Source organism: Falco cherrug, chromosome 4 (assembly GCF_023634085.1).
Source record: "Falco cherrug isolate bFalChe1 chromosome 4, bFalChe1.pri, whole genome shotgun sequence".
NCBI lineage: Eukaryota > Metazoa > Chordata > Aves > Falconiformes > Falconidae > Falco > Falco cherrug.
Window position 1 is genome coordinate 23,459,843 of NC_073700.1, and position 24,291 is coordinate 23,484,133.

Below are 24,291 nucleotides of genomic sequence, written 5' to 3' on the forward strand. Positions count from 1 at the left end.
TTAGACGAGGCTAATTCCTTCACCAGAAGCACAGAGCAACAGGGGACAAGGAAACAAGGGACAACCTCTTTGTGCTGCTTCTTAGCTGTGACTTGTAAAACATATTTCCAAAGGTTACATAGCAGCTAGGAGTGTTGTTTAGCCAGGTAAGCCTGCCTCTTGTGCCTAGAAAATGACCTCCGTTTCCATCTCCCTTCCTGAGATGTTATTTGTCACCTGACATGAAATAAATTGTATGGTGCCCATTTTACACACTCCCGTTTCACAAGCCCACAGTGTGCACAGGAACAGCAGCAAGAGGAGGTCCCTTTCAGACACACAGACTGACTGGACGATACTGTCACTGCAGACCCAGGGGTGAAAGCCCGAGGGCGGCACGCCGGCCACAGCAGCTTCCAAAGCAGCTGCACTTGCAGCAAGCAGACCCAAGGCCTTCCCTCGCCAACAAACATGAGGTGAACCAGGAACCAGTCTCCTCCAAGTGAGGACCCCCAGGCCAGGAGGGAGGCAGGGGGGGGCTGCCACCCCCGTGGGACAGCCGGCACCTTTCCCGGGTTGTCCCACTGGTTTCCCCAGGGGGATTTACACCTGACGTTTTATTTGGAGGCTGTAACACAAGAGTATGAAACAACACATTTTACTCCCGTTTACAGGTCACCCCTGGTTAACCAACGCGCAACGAGCAGGAGTGGGTGCGCGGAGCATGAGCAAAGCATCCCTCCCGGCACCGCAGCCACGGCAGGCTGCTGGCTGCCAAGCCAGGGGGGCACATCGGTGTGATGCGAGGCCAGCGCTTCGTCCCCTGGCCTCCCAGCCACCACCTGCATCTCCAGGGCCAAATGTGCTTCCTCTGTACTTAGCAATCCTCAGAAGATTTCCTTTCCAGCCACACCGGGAGCCCAGAAACACTGAAGTAGCTCCAGGTCGCTGTGCCACAGGGCTCAGCCAGCCTGCAGCCCACTGCCCATGGCAGGAAAAACCCCGGCTTCTTCCTCTTGCAAATGCTTTGTGCTGACCGACCACAGAAACCGGTGTTACGCCAACGCAGTGGTACATGACATGTGCCAGATTATTCTATTTGCAACTCTGCCCACTGTACATCATCTCTCTTCCAAATGCCCAAAATAGGTATATTCACATGAAAAGTTTCCCACAGAAAATAATAATACTACCGGAAGTGTTGTTTGTTGACATTAAGGAAAAGTATTGGTACCTCCAGCTCTTCGCTCCTCACGCTGTTTCACTGGAGCAGGGCTGTTAATCTCAGGGTCCCAACCAAATTACTTTAAAATTATCTACTTAAGGATGAAGTTACTTTTTTACACTAACTATTAATATACTCCTTGAGTAGTATAACCAAGCAACTAAGAGTACTTACAGAATTAAGTGGGAATGAAAATATTAATATGGACATTAATAGCTTGTCTACTTCTGTTGCATCCATTCCTTTTCATTGTCCTACTCTAGAGTATAATTTTGTGTTGCCCTCTGGACTTGCACAGTGCAGTGCTGTAAGAACAGTAATTGCTAAAGCATTATAACTGTATTTAGGCATCGCATTTAATCTTCCATGGATCATATAATTTCAGTGAGAAGTGTGTGTCTAAAGTGCTCTGCTAGATCTTAAGGTCATGCTGGAAAAAGAAGAGATGTCCAGATACTGTAAAGCAAGCGCCTGCCTAGGGTCAGGTATAAAGCTGCACAGGGGACAGCAAGGAAAGCAAGGCAATGGCAGATACTTCTGAACTGAATAACGATAATGATGAAAATAATGGTGTCCCAGCAGCAAATATGTCCTTTGATGTTTATAAAATTCATAGGGATTCTACAATGAGCTCAGGTGAACAGGTATATAGTTTTATTACAGTTCTTGTTATTGCTACAATATAAGCTTTTACAGGCTGCAGAAATTTCAACTGGGTTGAAATTCCAACTTCAAGTATTCTCCTAGGCCTTCTGAGGTTATACTAGAGGTTCCCACACAGACTAGTTTTTTATTTGTCTATTGTGGCCATACAGAAAGAGCAGAGCAAACACTGTTCATGGTTTTCACAATACCAAGTAATCTGATTTTTTTTTTTCTTTTGTTAATATGTTCTTTCTTAACCCTTTACCAAACTGCAAATGTTTATAGAAATTTGCTTCTTTTGAACAGAAAAGATTATTAATGTCAAGTGCCTCCTAGTAACCTTGCTTTATAACAAATGCTTGTCTTTTCATTTGGTGTATTACGTGTACAAACACGCACAACATCTAAAAAGTGTTCCATGTGAAATATCAACTTGAAAAGAAAGGCAATACAGGTTAGTATCAGGAAAGGGTAATATTATTTCACATTGCAACCTGTTTGGAGTGGTGGTCTAATGGCAGAGCTCAGAGTATCTTTCCCCATCAATGACAGATTTCCTTCTGTTTACATATGCCTGGTTACTTGGTGTTTGGGCATTTTTAGATTCTGAAATGCAAAATTTCAAGCTAATAAAAAATGAGGGAACTGAGAAATTGGAAACCCAAGTTTAACAGGTCAAGCACTCTTAAAATTTTAGTCCTACAGCAAGTCCTACAAAGGAACATCCACTCGGTGCCAGACAATTCCCCCCAGCCCGTGGCTGCCTGGGCGCCTGCCAGCACATCCTCCCCACACACCTGCCAGGCCCCAGGAGCTGGATGGCTTCCTCAATTACAGGTGTCATTTTTGCAGCTTCTGTTGGGGAGAACTAGTCAAAGGGCAAGCCCAGATTCTCTAAATACCTGTTTAGCGCCATTTAAAGACAAACAAAAGTAAGAAGATTACATTTTTTTTTTTCTTACGCCAGTCAGGAGTTTCTACTAGAGTTCAATGAAACTTTTGTAATCATGTAATATTCATTCTTCATTACTGTAACCATGAAATCAACAGCCTGTTATGAATCTAAATTACAGTGAGGAAGAAAAAGACATTTTTCATGTATGCAGGAGGGGGATGAAAAAAATACAGCTTTTCCATCAAAACAATGCAAAATCTGATTCTTTTTTCATCCTAAAACTGCTCCAGTGTCTACATAGTAAACCAAAACAAGCTGGTCGCATTAAGTACCAGTTGTTGCTCTGGAGTACTGCTGACATGATTAATTAGATAGTCACTGGGCCAGGAAAAAAAAAAAAAAAAAGTGAAAATTAATATGATTTTCTGGCTATTCCAGCATTTTATATTAAAGAGCCATGGAGATGAAATGCTAAACAACCTTTGGAGAAAAGAGTGGGATCCATGCCTGCTCCCCGCTCAGGTGAGCGATCTGAGTGCCAGGCTGGAGGGCCAGAGGCTTTTCTGCCTTGTGAATAACCCCGCTGGCAGAGCATAGCACGGCCAAAGCACGGCTCCTGAGCTGAGGGCTGCATCTCCCCAGCAAACACTGCCTTTCCGTCAACACCTGCCACTTGGGTTTTCCCGCGTCTCCATGGTTATACGCGTACAAAGCACCAGAGTTCCAGGCAGCTGGACACCAATTTCCTGTGCCACGGACCATGCCGGCAGCCCAGAGCCATGGCCACGACCTGGCACCGGCCAGCGCCCAGCGGCACCCGAGGCAGACCCCGACCACACTCCTGCCTTTGCTCAGTCTCAGCTGCAGCTGGTGGCGTCGTGACCCACCTGCAACCTTCTCCGACAAGGAACTGCTCCATGTCCAGCAACTTGCTGCTTCTGTTCCTAGTGTGGCAGTCCGCTATTCCAGTACTGCGAAATGATCAAATATACATAAAAGCCAGTGAGAGACTTGTACTTTCACTTAATTGTACATTCATGGTGTTTCTCTTTGTTAATCTGCATGAACATATGGGCACCTACTCACACAGAGAATATCAAGGTGTAGGCCCCCGGTACAAACACGTGTTCACATATAAAATGTATGTGCACATACATGTATATGCTGGGGTTTAATGACACCCGTATTCATTACAGTAAGATGTGTTTGAACAGCAATATGGAGATTATCTCCCTCCGCATCTGGGAGAGGAAGGAAAAGTTTTTAGTGAGATTTGAATGCTACTATATATATTGTCATCTGCATTTAACTGATGATAACCTAATTAACATCAAAAAAAAGATGGCCCATGCTATGCTAAATTTGCACAATATGGGACTACTCCTCTGGCTAGAGTACAGAATTCCAGCTCATTTAATTCCTTCAGCATTTGCATCGTGGTTGTAGAATATGGTATCTGTAAATGTAAATTTAAAAGAAAATAACTGACAGGTAGTGAATTTCTGTAAACTACCAGCAGATTTTTGCCTTTACAGACTTCCCTGAACCATTAAGCATCTGCCTAAAGTGCTGTTTGTTCAGATTTAACAACCGTGAGAAGTTTTGTTAATATTCACAGCCTTCCATTCCGAGATCGAGAGTTCCAACACCGAGCCCACGGTCTGACATGTGTCCCGAGGGGCAGGCGCACACACAGTGGCAGCAGCTGCCAAACGCCCCCCCCGCCCCGGGCCGGCTCCAGGCCCCCTGTGCTGCGGAAAGACGTGAGGGCACATGCAGGGAGGAAGCACAGGAGTTTTCTGAAGGCAGCAGGACGAATGTTGGGTGCGCGACCTAGACCCCAAAGGCAGCATCACCTCTGAGCAGGCACCAACTAGCATTTACACAAGTGTTACCATCAGTAACTCAGTCATCAGAGTAAGCTTCCAAAATGTTATGGTGTTCATTATTATTTGCAGAGGCAAAACATCGGTGAGGTTTACGCAAGGAGAGGACAAGTCTCAATAATCCTTTTTCGCTAGACCCTATTCCCTGGTATTTCTAGCTTTTCCATTTTCACTCTTGGCCTGTATCTGAGAATACGGAGGTAAACAAACAAGAAAAATGATGAGAAGAAAGTGAGCCACCTGCTTTCAACCTCAGAAGGCTGGCATTTATTCTGAACAGGAGTCTACAGGTACCAGGGGGTTCTAATTGCTCCAGTTGGTTCAGTTTGTATCTGTGGCCATCTGGATATCTGTGGGTTAGCAATTAAAAACGGTAAGCCAAACATTTGAAAATATTACTGTTTAGCTTACTAAAGTTTTTTTAATTAAGGGCTAAGAATAGGCATATGACAAATCTTCAGTGCAAATCCAGCAGTGCTGTAAAGGGCCAGGCGTCCTTGCTGATCACAGGAATACCAATGCAGGCTTTGTCTAAAGGCACCTCCGCAGCTTGAGATGTGAGTCTCCTGCACCCGCAGGTAAGACACTATGGATGGGCAAGCAAAGCATGAAGACACATAAGAACAGATATTGTGTTGGTGACAAGCAATTTTGAAGTATCTGTGAGGTGGCTGTATTTACATGCTTGTTTTTAAAGTTTAATTTTGGCAATTGTGTTTTCCCTTGGTGAAGGCAGCAGGAGCAATCGAACCAATGGACAATGCCCACACGGCACCTCAGTCGCACGGCAGCTGATTTGGATGCTCAGGAACAAGGTGGGAGTGCTGGGAAGGGCCCTGCCCCTACCAAACGGGAGAGCAGAGATGGGGGGCTCCTACCCCAGCAGGGTTTATACAGGGTACGTGTATTATTTATTCTGAATGGCATTTTTTCTCATTAAAACTCCTTCCCAGGCCCCAACCCTTCTGTCCTCCCAGCATGCACCATTCCAATTGCTCTTCAGCAAGGAAAGACATTCACCTTCCAGAGAACCCCCAGCAACATCACTCAAAGAGGAAGACTTGTTTATTTTCTTATTTCAGGGGTGTCTTGCAGCCTCATGACTCGTGCTGATATTCACTTCTCATTTAGTCACTCCAGGAGGGCTGAAGCCTGGTGCTTGGAGAAGCTCGGGAGGATGCTCCACACACGCCACGGTCCTGCCAGAGCTCGGGTTTGAGCAGCTTGGCGATAGCCTACGCCAGTGAGCCAGAAAGAGCCCGTTACAAACGCATGGCACCTTTTTCAGTGGATCCTACTGATGAATATACCTGTCTTCCCACCTTCTGGAGCAAAACCTCTCTCAAACTCTGTACACTGCCTGCACAAAATGGGTTTGCTTTATGCCTCCTTCCCTGTGACAGTGCCCAGGCTGCCACGGATTGATGCAGGCAATCAACAGGCTCGTTACAGAAGTAACAGCGTATGTAACATGATGGGGCTCATAAGCACCTGGATTTCAAAGCGGACAGGCAGCTCCCCCCTCCCCACCTGCTGCTGCCCCGGCCTCACCTGGGTACAACCCCGACCCTGAGGCTGCTGACGATGGAAACCCATCAGACCAGCACGGGGCACAAATGGGGGTGTTAGTCTCATGAAAAAAGGCCTGAGGAGAAGCAAATGCTGGAACCTGAAAGCTGGCAAACACAGATTGGAAGTACGGTGAAGGCAGCCCAGGGTGGGAAGGAGCGCCCGGGGAAGCAGCGTCCCAATGTCCAGCTCTCTGCAGACCAAGCCAGGTGCCCTCCCGCAAGGGGACCAGCCACCAAAGGGCGAGGTGGGTGAGGGACAGGGCAGGCGATGAGACTTTCTTCTCTGTAATACCGAGAGAGCACAAGAAATGATTTATGGATCTCTTCTGCCCTAAAAGCACTGCTTTCAAAATACTTGCCCTAGGACTGGCCTTTAGAGAGGAAAAGGTTTCACTGTCCATCCCAGAAGGTCCCCGAGCCCCGTTCAGCCAGCACACGGGCACCCCCATCACAACCCTCTGCCCCTAATGCAGGGCTGGCTCCTCAGTGTCAGACCAAGCCTTGTGGAAGATCTCCTTCCAGTTTCAAGTAGGACACACTTACAATCAAGACTCGGACTCAGCAGCTTTCAAATTATTTCCATATTTATGACAGATACCAGGGATTGGATTAACTTCATTTATGAATTCAACAATGATTACACTTTTATTATCCTCCACACAAACAAATATGAGGAACAAGTGAATTACGAATAAAGGCATTATTCGTGCATTTATTTACATATCCCAAGAAAGACTGTATTCATGTTGTATAATTCCGATTGCATGCTTTGCCAAGCATTAAAGAGGTTTACCACGGCACAGCCGCCCCAGTTTGACAGCTTTGACAGCTTCACTCTGAAAGTGTGTGTGAACAAACAAGCAGAGTCGTAGAGATGTGGGGTGGGCCCAACAGCGTGCAACGCTTTCAAACAACGCTGCTGCCACAAAAACGATTTCTCGTAGGTATCATCCCACACCGACATCTTTATTTCTGAGAGTGTCACATATTAACAAGCTGCTCTGCTGTACCGATCTACCTGCAGGTACAGCCTCCCATTTCTCAACATGTCACCCCAAGGTGGCCTGTGACACTGCTGTTTAAATAGCGTTCTTTTTTCCAGGCTGGCTGAAGCTTGTTTCTTCAAGTGACCCATGCTGAAGCACCATGAGATGGTACCCAGCTGGTGGTTAACAGCGGGGTGTGTTCAAACCATGCAGGGGCTCAGAATTGGGGCAGCCTCCCCCCCCAGGGTAGCCCTCCTGCCCTGCACCTTGCTGAAGGTGGGGGCAAAGCTGATCATTGAACACACGAAGGAAAAAAACCCACAAAACCAGCCTGACCCAACTTCAGTCCGCCAGGAACTCCAACAGCAGCTGAAGGAACACCCGGCACTACGTCTGAGCTCAGCTCTGACCTGATACTTCAGTCTTTTCAAGGAGAGAGGTCTGCGTTTCCATGTCCGTCCAAGAAAGAGTGTGGACAAGACCATTAGCAATACAGAGTGATGGAGAAAAAAAATAATTAATCTGTTTAGAAAAACACAGTATTTAAATGTGTCTGATTAAGATGAAAACAGAAGAAGGAGGAAAGCAACCCACATATTGGTCCAATATTATCTCCTCTTAAGACTGTTAATGTCATGTTATTTATTCACCTAGTATTGCGAAAGCTAGTGCTATTAACATAGCTGAAGCCTCTGAAGGACAGGATTTGCTTTTAACAATTCACTCCTCCGTGATTTTAAAGTTAAATTCTTAGATTGTATCATGTGTTTCTATTTTGAGATGAGTAGAAATACAATGCCAGTAACTGTACCAATAAATGCGTAGGAAGTGATGGAGCCACAAGGTACAGGCAGCTAACTTAGGGCAACCACTAACTTAGCAAAAGCGCAAAGCTGTGCTAGGGCAGGGGCTATGGTGATCGTCATCACCATATTAGAGTATGGCTTTTCATCAGCACAAATTCATTTTTATAGGGCAAAAGAACTCCTGTCCCCAAGGAATGCTTTCTGGCATCTGGGGAGAGAGCATATTTTTCTAAACATTTTCTTAGATGCTACTAAAGACTTCTCAAAGTTTGGCTGAGACTTCAAACCTCCAACCCTCGGCAAGGTCCAGCCGTTACAGGTTGAACAGTGGCCAATGTTTCATGTCATCTAGAAAGCAGCTAGATTTTTTCATTCACACCGCACGTACAAATGAATGTCTCCTGAATTCTACCCATGCCCTCACTCCTCACCAGTACCTGCTGAAACGTCCATGCCCACATCCCTGCCCACAGAGGGCAGCACCCAGCAGAGCCCTCAGCCCTTCTCCATCTCTGCTTGCCGCTCAGCACTCACTGTGCACTATCAGTTGCATGAGTTACACAATACAGATCGGAGAAGAAGATCTTTTAAATAGTAGAAGAGTGAATGCCACAGCATCAGCATTTGGCTGTGCAGTCACTCAAACCTGAAAGATGTCTGTGATTTGTCAATATTTTTACAAATGCCTAGTGATGGGTACAAATTCAATCCAGAGAAATCTGAGCCAGTGATAAACAAAGTTCTGGAATAAACAATGTGGATGACAGTGAATTAACTCTACGACAGTCTGGAAGAACCTCAGAACTATTCACATGTTGAGAATTCATGTAAATATTATTAGCATGGTGTCCTTGGTGACTAATTAGATGAGTAACTGCTATTTGTTTTGGGGTTTTTTCTTTTGAAAACGTAGCTAGTGTCTTTACTGTCAGGTAGAAACTGGATTTGACAAAACAGTGAGCCCAAGGAAAGCTTCATCGGAGCCCAGCCTGTGACTCAAATTAGGCTCACTATTGTTAGTAATTTTCCCTCTCTTTTCTGAAAATCAAAAGATTCTTTCACTTTCAGGTCTTTAAATTATGTGCAAAGCGCAACAGGATTTGCTATTTGCAAGTGTGCCTTTATTCTTTTGACTATTATGCAAACAAAAGAATCCAACAACATTCATTCGATGTTTTTTCATATGAAGATGATAGAGCACTGCTGATGTCTTAATGCCTGATTTATTCTCTAATTTATTATTCATCTGCTTCTACGTTATAATGTCTGATTTATTCTTTAATTTTTTAATCTATTCCCTGATTTAGTCCTATATCATCCAATCTGGAATGTAAAATAAATAACTAAATAACTAAATAACTAAATAAGCCATTCTAATTTTGAACAGCAAGCAGAAAGATAAAATATAATGGAGGAGGTACGAATTTATGTGCAAAGCTCATTGCTAGATCAGGCATATATGCCATACTGAAGAGTATGTCAGAGGCAAACTGGTAGTTATAGCAACCATATGCTTAGCTAGAATAACACATTCCTGAGGACACAGGAGGCCTAAACACCGTTGGGAAAATAACAGTTCAGGTCTTTAGCCAGATAAAGCAAACACTTTTTACCAGATTCTGCATTCTCTGCTAGCAGTGGCGGAGATTTCAGAGGGATTTCAGCTCCATCAGTGAGAGCAAGACAGAGCTGGCCCAACAGCACACTCGGACAAATGGGGCTTATTTTCTTTCCTAAATGTACCCCTTACCAATTCCCCACTTAAATGAAGAAATGCTTTACTCATTCCAACTCAGACTTTTAACTAAAATAATACCCAGTGGTACCACTTTTTAGTAGTCCCATACATTGCATCGTTTTTTTAAATCACACTATGCTTTTTGCAGGTCACCGAGCTGGGATGTTGCCTTTGGGCTTGCGTGGTAGCAGGTGACCACCACCTGTCACACATCATGGAACGGTCGGAGAAACCTCTTCTTGCTTTAATGTTCCTGGAGGTCTCAAAGCACTTACAGAAAAATAAGTTTTAAGGAAAACGTATTCATTCCCAGAAATAGCTCACAGAGCAATATAGTCTTTTTTATGTAGAAGAGTTTCCCTATGTATGCATTTAACTCTCATTAAGAAAACAACATGACAAAACCAAATGCTTGTGGGTTTTGTGGGGGGAAAAAAAAGAAGTTTTAAGCAGATACAATTGAAATAGTAACAGCACACATTAAGTATCACTGTTACTACTGAACTTTACATTATTGCTGTTACAGCTAGCCCTTAAGTTATTCAGACCGGGAGCAAGACCAGCGCTGTGCATGCTGAGCAGGAGTACTGGGGAGCAGCCCCCCGTGTTCCCCGGGCTGGGGGGGCTGCGGACCCGCCAGCAGCCATGCAGGGAAGCGATTCCGAATAAACCAACACCCTGAATGAGAGCTTTGCCTACCTCAAGGCTGGGAGACACACATGTTTTCAAAACAAAGCCTGTTCCCGTCGGTAACTGCGCAGAAAATAACCCCAAACCGACACACTTCCCGTGTACTTGCCCCCTCCCCTAAATTAGAACGGTTCAGCCACCTGCTTGTTTGCTGCCCCCGAAGTATGTACAGAAATAAGCACGCGCAGCAGCATTGCACTTCAGCAGAGGGCAAGCTCGGCACCCCCCCCCGAGAGCAGTTTACAGTGAATTGCTTGGCTATAATTAACAGCTCAGAAGCTGTAAGAAGGACTTTTATTGTCTTACCAATCATGATGGGCTAGCATGTTGTTTATATTCCTTTATTAATAATATCATCATGCGTATAGTGATGGATTTTTTCAGTTCATGTCAGTATATTCTCTGAGAGCCATTTTTCCCTCTCCCCTCCACCTTCTTGCAGAATTGTCCCCAAAACTGTACCTTTTCTTGGCTAATTAGTTTAAGCTCCAGGGCGCAGAGGCTGTGACGCTCATTCCCAGGAGCTGGCCACAGCCCTGGTGAAGGCAGACTCCTGGCAGCGAGCCACCTCAGCCCCCGCCTTCACCACCCCCAGGATGCTTTCACCCCTTTTTCTAGGTAAGGACTTCGTGTGCTCTCCTCCTACATCCTTCCTGCATCTTCACAGGGATTGTCAGTCACCTTCTGGTAGCATGAGATGACAAGCGCGGTGTGTTACACCAGGCAACGCAGCCAGGCTGCCGCTGACTCAAGAGGAGACTGCAGGAAGGACGCGGCAGCACAGGCATGTTTTCTGTCCACTTGTTGCTCCCTTCTCCAGAAATGGACTGTTTCTGTTAGACAGGAATTGCAACCAAATGCCGTACATCAACAGAGGAAACATGGAAGAAGCATTGTGCCCTCACTCGTTACCAACTGTCCCTTTAGGAAGGAATATCAGATTTTCTCCCTGGAAATGGAAGTTCTGCCCAAGGAAGTCAGTCAAGGCACGGCACCCAGCATGTGCCAACCCACGGTCCCTGCTGCCAAGCCTGCCATTTCGGTAATATTCTCCTCAGTCAACATTTGCAAAACAAACCCGAGGTTTTACCTTCTGAAGAATTTTTGCCCAACAGTTCAATATTTTTCAAATGTGAAAACATAAACCAACCGGAGATCATTTGCAAAGGCATGCCCCTGTCTGCTGTAGTTTTCTCCAAACTGTTCAGCTCAGCCAGACCTCCACTCCAATCCACTTGCTGTCTGCCCCTGAACCGGGCTAAGTATTTTAAATATTTATTTATTTATTGTAAGGGGGATATTTTACCTCTGCAGAAAAAAGAAGCCGGGAGTTATCTGCAGCAATATTTTGAATTAGCTTTTACTTGTGTTGCTTCCACTACCTCCCACCTTCAATCAAAACTGATGGGAATAAAAGGATTTCTTCTGTTTCATGCGTAATTTCTTCATACTCCTTTTTTCCTTTGCAGTAGCACATGCCGCGTGACAAAGAATCCTACAAAAGTCCCATCTCAACATGAGAACGCTGCAGCAGAGGTTTCCTAGTTTATTTCAAAGGAGCACACAGTTTCTAGGCTGATAAACAACAAAACCTTGTGAACATTCCTGAATATCTGGAAAGGCACAAGGGAATAGGCAGGCAAATTAGTTTCTTCCTACTCCAGTGTTATTTCCAGAGAAGTTACCCAGCTGTCTGCACCAGACGGACCCTGGCCTGAGGTAACATTCAGCTGGTGGAAGCGATGGTTGAATGTGCCCTTGACGTAGACAGGATTTTTATTTTTACATATATCAGTTTCAATAAAGAAATGTTACAATGGACAAAGACTCTACAGCCAAAGGCATCGCCTGCCATGCTGAAGTGTGCTGCTGTTTCCACTCATGTCCTCTGCCTGTGTGCCGTGGAGCTCCATGGTTCCACGATCACTTCGATGGAGCCACCACCATGGTGGTGCTGGGAGAAGCCAGCAGAGCTCGCACAGCCTCGCCTCCTGCACTGCTGCAGGTGGAGCCTCTGGCAGGGTGAGCATCTCTTGTTCTCTCTGTGCTGAGCCCTCACACCCCGCTGCGCCCACGCCTCCTTCCTCCTCCTCCCCATCACTGGTGCTGAGAGCAGGGGCTCGCTCCTGCCGGCTGCGTGCGGCCCCGGGGCGCCCACCTCCCCGCAGCTGGCTGATCAGCTCCCCACGGCCGGGGAGGAGGCTGCTGTCAGGCATTCCCAGAGGTTGGCTGTCACGCTCAGTACAGAAATTCACTTTTCTTCATCAGCTTTCAGATCTTCAGACCTCCAGCAAAACTCGTCAGAGACTTCAAATCCCAACACCCTTTCAGGATTGAGCTCTCAATTTATCAATTTATCCTGCAATTGCTAGCTGAAAATCGGAGCAGGCGATGCATTGTTTGACAGGAGTTGTTGTGCATAACAGATTTGTTTATTTAGACATGCAAATCATACTCTTGTTTATGTTGGCAGGAAAGCAGAATGACCTCTTTTATTTAAAGTACAGACTTCAGAGATTATTCATAGTGACTGCAAAAGGAAACCTTGCAGAGAGACGGGCAAGAATAGCAATAATTTCACAGCATGCAAAACTGCATCAGTGCTCTTACTGTACAGCTGCCTGCTTGGAAAGATCTGGAAGAAATTAAATGCAACGCATTTGTAGTTGCAAAACTTGTAAACAGTGCTGAGCAATAATCATTGGGATGGTTTTACAAGGCAGACATGTTTATACCTGAAATGACATTTTAATCTGTAAATAGAAATGTCACTAACTAGCGATACTTCAGGTTGTGAAGACCTGCTTATGGCTGTTATTTGCACCATGAAAATACAACTGATTGATTTAAGGGAGAAAAAGGAAAAAACAATTAGAAAATTCATCAGATGCAAATATGATGTCTTATGTGCAAGTAAATTTTAAAAAGGAAACAATCAGTAAGGTAGAAAAGAATAACTGATTTAAGTCTTCATTTCACTTATATTCACTTAAAACCAGGACTGAAGAGTTCGAAAATTCTTACAAATGCATTCGACTAGTGCACCAGCAAACAGAGTGTTTGAATTGAACATCAGTAATGGAAGCAGGTTTTATTGGCCGCATGGGCCTGTTTTCCATCCTGATTCCAGCTGTCAATAATGACGCTTCCCAGATTTTAGGAGTCTCTCCGTCACTGTCCCAGCCCCGCAAGGAGCTTCACGCCCAGCCTGACTCTCATGCCACTGATGTGCCCAGAGCCCTGGCACTTGCTCCAGCTCCCGCCCATGCTACAGCCACTCCTCTGGGCACTGCAGCCTGCACAGCTGGCAGCATCGATCCCGTCATGGAGAGCCGTCGCCAAACAGACTTTCTGGGTTTACTGCTGTTCTCCCCGGGCAACAGAAATTATTTCGTGGGCCAAGAAAGCGAGAGCAGTGTCTGGGCTGGGCACCCAGCGGCGGGGCTGTGCGAGCTGCAGGATCCGCTGCCGCTCACCACTGAGCACCCGTCCCTTGCATGCCTGTGAGCGCACGGCAGGCTGCGCTGGGCTCCGTCGGTGGGAATAAGCCCTTGCAGGGGGAGAATCAATACAAACGTACCCCCAGGTGTGCTCTGAGCACCCTGCAGCCGGCGGTGCCCCCAGTCAGCCTGAGCAGCCCCACGCTCCCACGGCTCATACGACCTTGCCGTCACTGTTCCGAGGCGGAGACATCTGCACAGGGAAAGCAGCTGGTGGGGGCATCTGTTTGCAAATTAAAGAGTGTCCAAACACCGATGCCAGAATTTTGGTTGAATCAATAGGCCAGATAAAGCGCTAACTGCAATTACATCAGTCCCTGCTCCAAGCCTGGGACTCTTGGCCTGACTTATTTTAAAAAGCTGAATTAGTGATTTTGCTGTCCAGTACTTCTTGCACATCCTCTGCGACACTCCATCACAAGATAATATGAGATTATCAGTAACAATCACAGAGTGCTCTGAGAGATGGCTTGAAAAGTAACATTTAACATGCCTGCACATTTGTTGACGTGGTAACTTCGCACAGCCTGCCAGGGAAGCTGGAAATGAAGCACCAGCCCCGGGTGATGTCAAGAGCAGAAATGCTGAGAACATATGGTTCTCGAAAACTGCTTGGAAAAAGCTCTGCTGGTACAAATGCTCATAGATCGTCCCAATGAAAAACACTTTTTTAACCCTTTTTAAAAAAATATTACTTATCAGTATCACCCTCAAGATAGCAGCAAGCTGTACAGTCTGGGCCCTCCAGCATCACTGTTTCCAGATACCTGAAAGACTTGCTATTCTTCTGAACATCAGTTTGGTGAAGAGTCAGGATGTGTCAGTTTGGACAACACAAACATTTTAACTTTGCTCACACCAGCCTGAATTTTTTATTGTCAATTCTGACAAGCCAAATGGACTGGCAGGCACAAAGCCTGAAGGAATATGGCTTGGGCATGTCACAAAATGTGACTCGTGTCATATGCAGCCCACAATGGGGGCCTGCTGAGCTTGCCGTATGATTCTGAGTGGCTGAAAATGTCAACTCAAACCTTGGGAAACTGATGCAACCTTTGTTTTAATGCCCTGCTTTCCACCTCTGCATTCAGGTATCTTGGTGGTTTTTCCTTTGTCCACATATAACCATGAAACTTCTCTCCCTGTCTCTCCTACTGTGTAAATACCAATGATTTCATGCAAACCACTGAAAAACAGGCAAAGAAACCAATGTCAACTATTTGCATTTGTACAGTACATATAAAAACACCTCCATCATGAGATCATTGCTGACGCTAGGGTTTCCGACACTGGCCTGCACCGTCCAGAGCCCGTGGATTTCTTCCCCCATCCCATCTACACCTATTTGTTGCTTGTTGTTCAACAGTGGGGCACAGGGCTAGGTGACGTGTTTTGGTTCTCTGCTCCTGCAGCATCTGCAGAATTGGGTTAATGATCTGTCACTAAAGCATTGTAATGCTGAATCAGAGAAAAGAGAAAGGGACAGGTATTACTCTTCTCTTCTACACAAATCATGCACCATTCATTAAGTTTGTGCCAATAAAATCAAAGCACATTACAGGCACATTAAAGACTGTAAGAACATAGGGCAGCTTAGGATGGAGAATAAGAGAAGCATCCTTGTTGTACTCCTGAAGGCCCAGCCTAGTGCACCGCTTGCTACATCGCTGCAGTCAGTCATGCTTCTAGGAGCAACATTCACATGTGTGCATCCCGCCTGTGCCACCTCAGCAGCTGGAGAGATGGCTAGTGACAAACTCTGCCAGTCATTTCAGAGGATTCAGCTTCACCTCTAACAGTTAACTCTACAAATCCCTAATTATATATCCCATTTGATTAGTGGCTGGGGATAGCAATGCAATTTATCACAATAAAGTTGGGCTTACGTTGTTTTCTGGCTCAGGAGAATCATAAAAAAAAAAAAATTCTCATAAAAAGCTCCACTGTGCAAAATTACCTCTTTTTGATTTGTTTTGTTTTTTGGTGGTTTTTTTGTTGGTGGTTTTTTTTTTTTTTTTTTGGGGGGGGGGGGGGAGTAGAGGAGCAGGAAGACAGTAAAGGCAGGGGGGCGGGGGCAGGTTAGGAATTCAGGTCTTCCAGGCAAACTTCAGGCTGTACCTGCACCAGAATTTCCTGCCTTTTCCAGCTCATTCACCCTTTGCTCTTCTCCCCCACCCCCACCTCTCCTTTGGAGTTCTGCTTTGATGCCACACCAGTGCAGGCTAACTGAGAAGGAAGCTGCTGCCTAAGAAAGGGTTCCTTTGACCTCTGCTCAGCCAGAGATGGATGAGACAATTAATCAAGGATATCTGGGATCTAGACTTGGCTGGACGTTGCCTATTTTATAGATTTGACCATCTGCTCTGTGTCTGCTGCAAGAGAACACACTCTTCCATGACACAGAATGACTGGTAGAACTGCGCGTGTATCAGTTTCAGAGGGGATATAATTTCCTAATGGGTTTTGTCACTCAATGTCAAATCCACGTGTGCAGAGACACTGTTACAACACTTCATGTTAGTCCAGCCTGAGTAAAAAGTGGTGGAACAAAAAATAAATGTGGCCAACTAAATCTATTAAGGAAAGCGATTTTTGCAGTGCTGGGAAGAAATGACCTTACAAACAGGATCCAGAAAGGGAAGCCAAAGTAAAACAAAGGTTCAGCCAGATTTCCAAGGTTGCTAAAATTCAGCCAGAGAAAGTTTCAGCAATCTACAACTGAAAGGAAAATAAATCCAAACCTGAAAGGAAGAAACAAAGAAACTGGGGAAAAATTAGCAGGAAAACAGTGTGGTGAACACAACAGAGATCGGACAAAACTTGCTGTTGCAAACATGGACACTGCTGTAAGCCCAGGAGCACCTTTAGCTGCACCTACACTACGCGCAGCCCAGAGCACGGCTGGTTTCCCCAGCAGCTCACAGACCAACTAAAGGCTTTGTGTTGTGTGGTCAGAGAGGAGATGAGACCTCCACAGATTACACTGGAAATGACCTTGCCAGAAAGCACGTGGAAACACTTTGAACTAATTATGAGTGTAATTATTCACATCTCTGCAGACCTCTCCTTTGGCATCTTGTGTACTTTTAGATGAAGATTTCACTCAGCCAGGCACTCAGACATGTTCCTTTGAACCTGGTGAGAGTATTCACAGCTGCTGGCTGGGAAGCGTGCAAGTCTTTTGAAAGAACTGTTGTTTGTTGTTTTTTTTAATTACAAGCACTGAAAATATTTTGACCAACTGTAAAGCTGTTGAGCTGTCATCCTAAAAGGTGTTGCTACAAACATCCTTCTCTACTAGTTCTAAGTAGAAATATAGGCACCACCTGGTAATATGTGCACAGGAGTTAGAGTAGCCTGCCCCACGTAAGACAGAGACTCCTCCAGACACTGGTGTATGTAACATAAAATCACAGAATCATAAAATCACAGAACTGTTTGGGTCAGAAGGGACCTTAAAGATCATCTAGTTCCACCCCCCTGCCATGGTCAGGGACACCTTCCACTGGACCTGGTTGCTCCGAGCCCCAAAGCCCATAACTGCTGTGAGTCTGGCAGACCCAGTCCTGCCACAGGTTTGAGCTAGTTATGAGAAAGCAGTCTATGAATTATTTAAATGACAGGATTTTTTTAATATATATAATTAATCATTATTATTGTTTTCCTGGCGCTGCAACAGAGTGCACTAAACTGCAAGGGGAAGAGGCGCGCTGGACGCTGCGTGTTTTCTACCACTGCATTGTGCTGCACTGAGACACAGACCCTGGCAGAGGGTCTCGGGGGCTCCCCACCAGCCGGCACACAACGAGGACAGCTCAGTGAACCCTCTACCAAGAGGACTGGCGCAGAGCTGACCAAGTCACGAAGTGTGGATAAACAATATACCGAAGACCCTCAGGGAGAGAGGGAAGCAGCAGACCAGCTCCCGAGCCCATGCTGCAGGAGCGACAGCATTCGTTCCGAGGGCATTGAAAGTCTCAGCACATAAGCAGGAAGGGCTGCACAATTACACGGAGACAGTGAGTTCCTCCTTTAAAAAAAAACAGATGGAGGAGGAAAATAATGCTGTTGTAGCCTCGTGAGTTGGCTCTCTGCTTTCCTACTCCTTTTTTCTCCAAACTGTAAAATGTAAAATTAATGCTGGCCATCCTTTATCTCATTGGACTTCTGCCATTTCAAAGGTTTTCTAAAAAGGCAAAAATGCTTTTGCCCGTGTCTGTGTTTTCCTGTCTGCTACATTACATTATCTGTTAAACTTGGAACAGCCTCTCTGGATACCTGATTAGCTAAAAGGAGAGATGTGCTTGGAACAACTTCTGTTGCCTCCACAGCTCGCCATGTGCACCCAGCATACGGCCTGGTGGGTCGGGAGCGTGGTACAGGGGATGCTGCACCCCCCAGACCCCATGTGCCCCACGCTGGATGGCCAGACAGCAGCGTGTGCCTGCATCCGGCTGGGTGCTGGTGGGTGATGCTCGGCCCGCCCGGCACAGCCCACTGCAGCCGAGGGCAGCGTGTCCTCTGGCATGGCACCCACCGCAAACCCACGCGGCACCTCGCCAGCTGCAGAGCCTGGGTGGCAGAGGGGGGGCAGGGGGCTCTTCTCCTGTGCAGCCTGAAGGAATAACACAGAAAAAGACTCAGGAAATCAGTCACAAAAAATCATTTGAGACCGATGACTCGAGAATCTCAGTCTACTCGCTTTTTCCAAGAGATGGCTGAGTCCAAAATCTACACAGAAGAGGCGTTTCTGAGGATAGGTAGCTTTTAAATGTAAAGTAAAAAGCATAACAAGGCACAGGGGACCAGAAACTAAACAAAACCAGACTAGAAACAGGCATTCGCTTTTACCAGGCAGGGGTATGTACCATGGGAACTGCTTGAAAGGAACATTGTCGGTTTGGATTTCTTTCTATCCTTTTATCAATTCCCTTTAAATTTCTGGCCAAAGAGAATTACAGTCTTGATTCAGAAATTCAGAGGAATTTTGTAACTTAATTTGCAAAAGGGCAGATTCGAGGCTGGTCAGAAAGCTCTCCAGCCTCACCATCACCATACGGCACTTTATAACTACAGAGGAAGTTACTGCAGGAGCTGAGGTCCACCCCAGGCACCTCGAAGCTGTGAGAACTGCCCTCAGGCAGGCAGAACCTGGGCACCGAGACAAACTAGTGCCAAGGAGGATGAGGGTCCTCTGCCTCCCACCCCCCACACCTCTGTGGTGTCTGCAGAAGTCCTGCACCTCGGGCAGCGACCAGGTTCTCAAAGCCTTGTTAAATCCGTACAACCCTGCACTGACCACAACTTGCTTCACCTGGATCTTCAGGTGCCAAGCGTCGGTGGGTTTTCTGCATACAGCCTCCTCTTTGGGATAAGACACGGCCTTTCGAGGGGTACTCTCTGTGTCCACTCAAGTGTTCACACCATCTACATTATAATAGGATGTGCTCTTCACATGAGAAGACAGGATGATAAGCAGCAATATAACCTATTATGATGACATTTTCATCAGCATTAAATGTCTTCTGCATAAATCACAGCATGAACTGATCGAAAGTATTTGGGGGGCTGTGCTTATGACAGTTAAAATTTGTAACTCTGCATAGTCCTAATTTCTCAATGTCCAATTCATTACCTAAGATACATTGTTTTGCAGATATTAATGTATTCAGAATTCTAATAATGAAAATAATTTAGCAGAAGCTGCTTCCTCTTCTTGGCATTTAGAGTAGCCAACTCGAACTAAGAAGGGAGCACGCTGCTAAAAGCTCCGATGGCAGAAGACAGTGCCCGGCCAGGGGTGGCGGAGGAGCCATGCTGGGAGCACCCAGGGGAGGACCCCATGCCGTGCCCTGGGGCCCCGGGCTGTGGTGATGCCATGGCCATGCCCAGCACCGTGGTCCTGCCAGGCAGTCACCGCTGGACTGCCGGTGCCCTCGGCTGCCGCAGGCTGCTTGATCCAAACTGTGAAGGATGTGGAAAATAGAGCTGGAGAAATGGCCCTGAGACATCCCGCCATCCTCATCTCCTCAGCACCAACATCCTAGAAAGCCCTCCCTTTGGAGTAACTTCCACGTTCTTCATCGCCTTCTCTCAGACCAGCAAAGCCAGCCCCTGCAAGTCACATCCCACCTGCCCACATAACAAAGCTGTAACCACTGGAGAAACTACTAAACATGGAGGCACAATGAATAATAAAAGAAAAAGTCAAATACTCTGTAGTAACATCAAACCAAGTCTTCTGTAATAACATCAATATTTAATATTACGGTGTGACTGCCAGCACATTGCAACTGGGTGAAGTACTCAGGCTAACCTGACAGGCAAGTAAAACTGCAGATTAACTGTTTCCTGTTTTAAAAATCAAACCATTGACTCTTTTTCTAATGTGTAATCTCTATAAGCCTCCAGTGGTATCTTTTTTAAAGTGCTGCAAGATAACATTCACAAAACCAGAATTTTGAAAGCAATTTTCATACGAGTTGTTGCTTTCAATCAAAGGCAAGGAAACATCCATGCTAATCCTGTAACGAGTCCAAAACTGAGTAAACTCAAACGGGACAAGAAACATTAGTGTCACAATAAGAGCAATAATCAAGTCGATGGGCTGATGGGGATTGTGCACAAGTAATGAATTTAAATGTATTCATTGCAGATTCCAGAACCTGGACAATGGAACGTTCTCCCTGTGAAAAATTGGCACAGTTGAGGACTCTGCAATGTGTCAATTGCTAAAAAGGGCAAATATAATGGTGCCCCTATTAGCAACTGCATGAACCCATTACTTTATTACTGTAAGACAATTAAGGACTAAAGGCATACAAACAGCTAGAAGACCCAAGGAAATGAGCAGCACGGGAGGCTGAGGGTCTGACATCCCTGAGGACAGCACCAGCCACGAGAACCAGCAGCGCTGCAAAGTTTGGGAGACAGGATTATTCCCCATGCCCTGGATCCAGCGAGCCAGACCAACTCCCTGTTACAGACACGGCTTAGCTCCACGATGCCTGAAGTCCCACGGGAGCACTGACATTTCGCTGCTCTGCATAAGAACAGAAAAACCATTGCAAACATGAGCACTCCTGCTTCTTTCGCCCACCGTTCGTACCGCACTCAGCTCTTACCTGCTTTCAGTAACCGTACCTTTGATTTCTACAGTAAATGCCCTGATTGCTAGGAAAGGGACGTACACCAGAAATGTCGTATGTGTGCAAAAACTGACATTTCTTAATAAAGTAGGATTCCAGATCCACTTCAGAATACTTCCAGAATGAACACAACAGATACGCACCAGCCGTGGGAATATCAGCAGAAAAAAACAGCAGCAAAACCTAGGCTGTAATTCCCAGTTAGCTGGTGTCAGGACCTCCTTCTTCCGTACAATAGGAAATGCTCTCACTGAGAGGTCTGGAAAACAAGTAACCTTCCCTCCCTGTGCCCCCCAGCTTCTCTAACTTACACAAAAAGATTTAAAGCCAGGTCTGTTCCTCTAGAATAAAAAGTGACTGAAACCACGGTACCTGATTGCTTATATCAGCTGCAGCTCTAAGTTTTCAAATGTATAGTCCTTGCTGTATTTTACATTTCACTGGTGATTCTGTTCTAAAACACAAAACAAAGGCATTGTGACGCCAGCAAACCTGCCCGCATGTGCAGGAGAGCGGTGGGATGGTGGGATGCCCGCCGGCACTGAGCCAGGCATGCAGAGCACGGCCCCGCACCGCAGCAATGCCCGAACCAAGTGGAGCAGGGCTGGTTCTCCTGCAGGAAACCACAACACACCAGCAGTTTCTCAAGCATCTTTAGTTTTTTATGAGGTTGCTTTTATGATGCTGTTTTACAGTTCGCCATCATCGCCTTGCCACCTGCCTGCAGAATCCCTTACTCTATTACAGCCCTGGCTGCTCACACATGACACAGCTCATAACCTGTGCTGGGGAGCACCCGGTGACCCTTGCACTTCACCTCAGTTAAGCCCCAGAGGGTATCACTGCCAGCAGGGTGGGCACAGGGACGGGGCACCCCTCTGTGCTCCATGCGCCGCTGGGGATGGGCACTGCGAGCATCACCCGTCTGCTACTGTGATCACAGGGAGAGCAAAGTCCTTACCGAAGACAAAACACTGAAGTTCTACATTCAAAAACTGAGGGAGATGAATCCCAGCTTCCTAATCTACCATGTTTTTAATCCTGCATGCTGTCCTAAAGTGCTCTCAGGAACACTCGTGTGGGAGAAGGCAGCTAACCCCAGCGCCTCCGGCCCCGCTCCCAGCCTCAGCACCAAATAGAGCCAGCCCTCGGGGTGTGCAACTCTTCATGCTACAGGCTTCCTTCGGAAGAAGCTATGAACAGTACCAAAACCAACAGCACTGACTACAAATAAATATTCCACGGGATATGAAGTTTCAGTCTGCAGCAGTCCCAGCTTTCACCGTTAATCACCCAACCCCACAGCCTGGCTCCTTCACTGTATATAACAATTTATGATAATGTAGACATCAATACCTGTTTAAAATGGTTCAGTGAACTGGTAAAAAAACTACACCAACTTCCAGTTACCATTTATCTTGCTGGCTTTCAATCAGAGGCGATTTTGTCTGTGCAAGAGGTAATTACTTGTAAATTAAATACAAGGGTGTTTAAGTAATTCATATTTTATTCCAGAGGTATAAAGTCCACCCGTCCCTCCCCACCTGCAATGTCCCGTCCATCAGACTCAGGGATGCTTGGCCAGCAGGAGCACAGCGCGACGCACCACACAAGGGCGGCCTCAAGGGGCCAGGTAGCACCCGCTAAGACAACACATGCATTCTTTGAGTAAACCCCAGTGCTGCTATTAATTTATTGTGGTGCAGTTCAAGATGTAGCGAGAATGTTACCAGAGCGGAGGAAGACAAGGTCCCCGTGCACCTGTGGACTGGGTGTCAGCATCTGGGCAGGCGCGGGCTGAGAAGGGCTCATCCTGCTGGGTTCAACACCTGGAGCTGCACTTGGCTCTAGACACAAAATGAAATCTTGTGGCTTCAGTGTTTCAATCAAATAAAACGTTTCATTCCACATGAGATCACTTCTTTTTCTCCTTTGTTTTCGGGTCAGTTAACTGTCACCATGCTCTCATTATAAAAATATAAGGCAGTATTTAGGAAGAAAAGCGCCACTTCAAAGCATCCAGGCAAGCAGTTCCTTGCTGCAAATGTCAGCACCAAGGGTGTAACATTTTTTAAAAGTTGTTTCCATCAGTCTTCTGACTGAAGTTCCATTTTTCATAGATTTCATGATTTGCCAGATGTCACGGTTGGTGGAGGACAGACAGCTCCTCAGAGGGTCAAACAGGCTCAGAAGGACGAGTCGGCTGCGGCACGGGAGCCAGTCCCTGTGGGACGGGAGGCAAGGGCTGCTCCCGACACCCCAGCTGCTGCCGGCCGGCGCAGGGGGTTTCTCACTTTGGAAGTCTCCCCTCTGCAGCTGAGCTTTCTGTCTCAGAGCTGGAGAAACATCTCCCCAGTTTCCAACAAGTTTTCTATGGCTCCACATGCTTGCAGAGGAAGAGGAGAGGTCACCCGCCCACTGCCTCTCACCACCACTCGCCTTGCCAAAAGATCCAGCAAGAACTTTTGGGTGTCAGCTACACCTAAAAACTATTTTATTTTTTTTTTTTTGTGAGAAGAGCTGCTCTGGGGACCACGAGGATCTGTAGCTGGGTATTCACCCCTTCTGATGTGATTTTTAAAGAATGTCTTTTTCCAGATTCTGCCCAACGCCCAGGTAGCCAGTTACTATTAGAAAGTGGCACTGCCTTTTAAAACGCCAGAGCTTCATCTGTTTTCCTCCAAGCTCAATTTCACAAGCGTGAATTCAGTGTGCATTTATAAATTCTCAAACCCAGCTCCTTCCATCACCCCCCTGGCTGGGTTCAGTTCAGCATGCAATGATGTAAAAATAAAATTTCTATTGACTCTGGGGGCTTTGGAGCAGACCTATTGATTAGTTACTTCTCCCTGTGAATGTCCAGTTGACATTAAAAGAGCCAACTGTGCAGTATAGTTTTATTTCATGTAAATAAGATTGAGAGACTCTAGCCCAGTGCCTTAAAGACAACACCGAAGCGTAACATGGCTTGTTTAGCCAGAGAAAAGATGGCTCCAGGGGGAAATGTTTGTTCTTTGCAAACATACCAGGGATGAGCCCTGGGACAGTGGAAGAATCCTGTGACAATATTGGCTAAGAACGGGTAAATATAAATTGGCCCTGAGTACGTTTGGGCTGGAAGCACAGAGATTTCTAACAGATTTGGCTAGGGAACGCTTTTGGGAGCCAAGATGGAAATGTGTGCTTGATCAGTTTATTAAGGTGATCAGGCAGACTGGCTGC

At 46.2% G+C, this 24,291-nt stretch overlaps 1 long non-coding RNA gene across 30 annotated transcripts in view; it reads right to left on the reverse strand.

Annotated features, from left to right (window-relative positions):
- LOC114017065 (uncharacterized) overlaps positions 1-24,291 on the reverse strand; it is a 206,799-nt gene that overhangs the window by 98,912 nt on the left and 83,596 nt on the right. For 27 of the 30 annotated variants that reach the window (XR_008731891.1, XR_008731889.1, XR_008731870.1 and 24 more), the window contains one exon: positions 3,632-3,715. The exons of 2 other annotated variants lie outside the window; for them this stretch is intronic. This is a non-coding gene — a long non-coding RNA (uncharacterized LOC114017065). Of the gene's footprint in view, positions 1-3,631; positions 3,716-5,650; positions 5,873-24,291 lie in introns of those variants that run through there. One more of the 30 variants, XR_008731892.1, reaches the window with a different exon arrangement.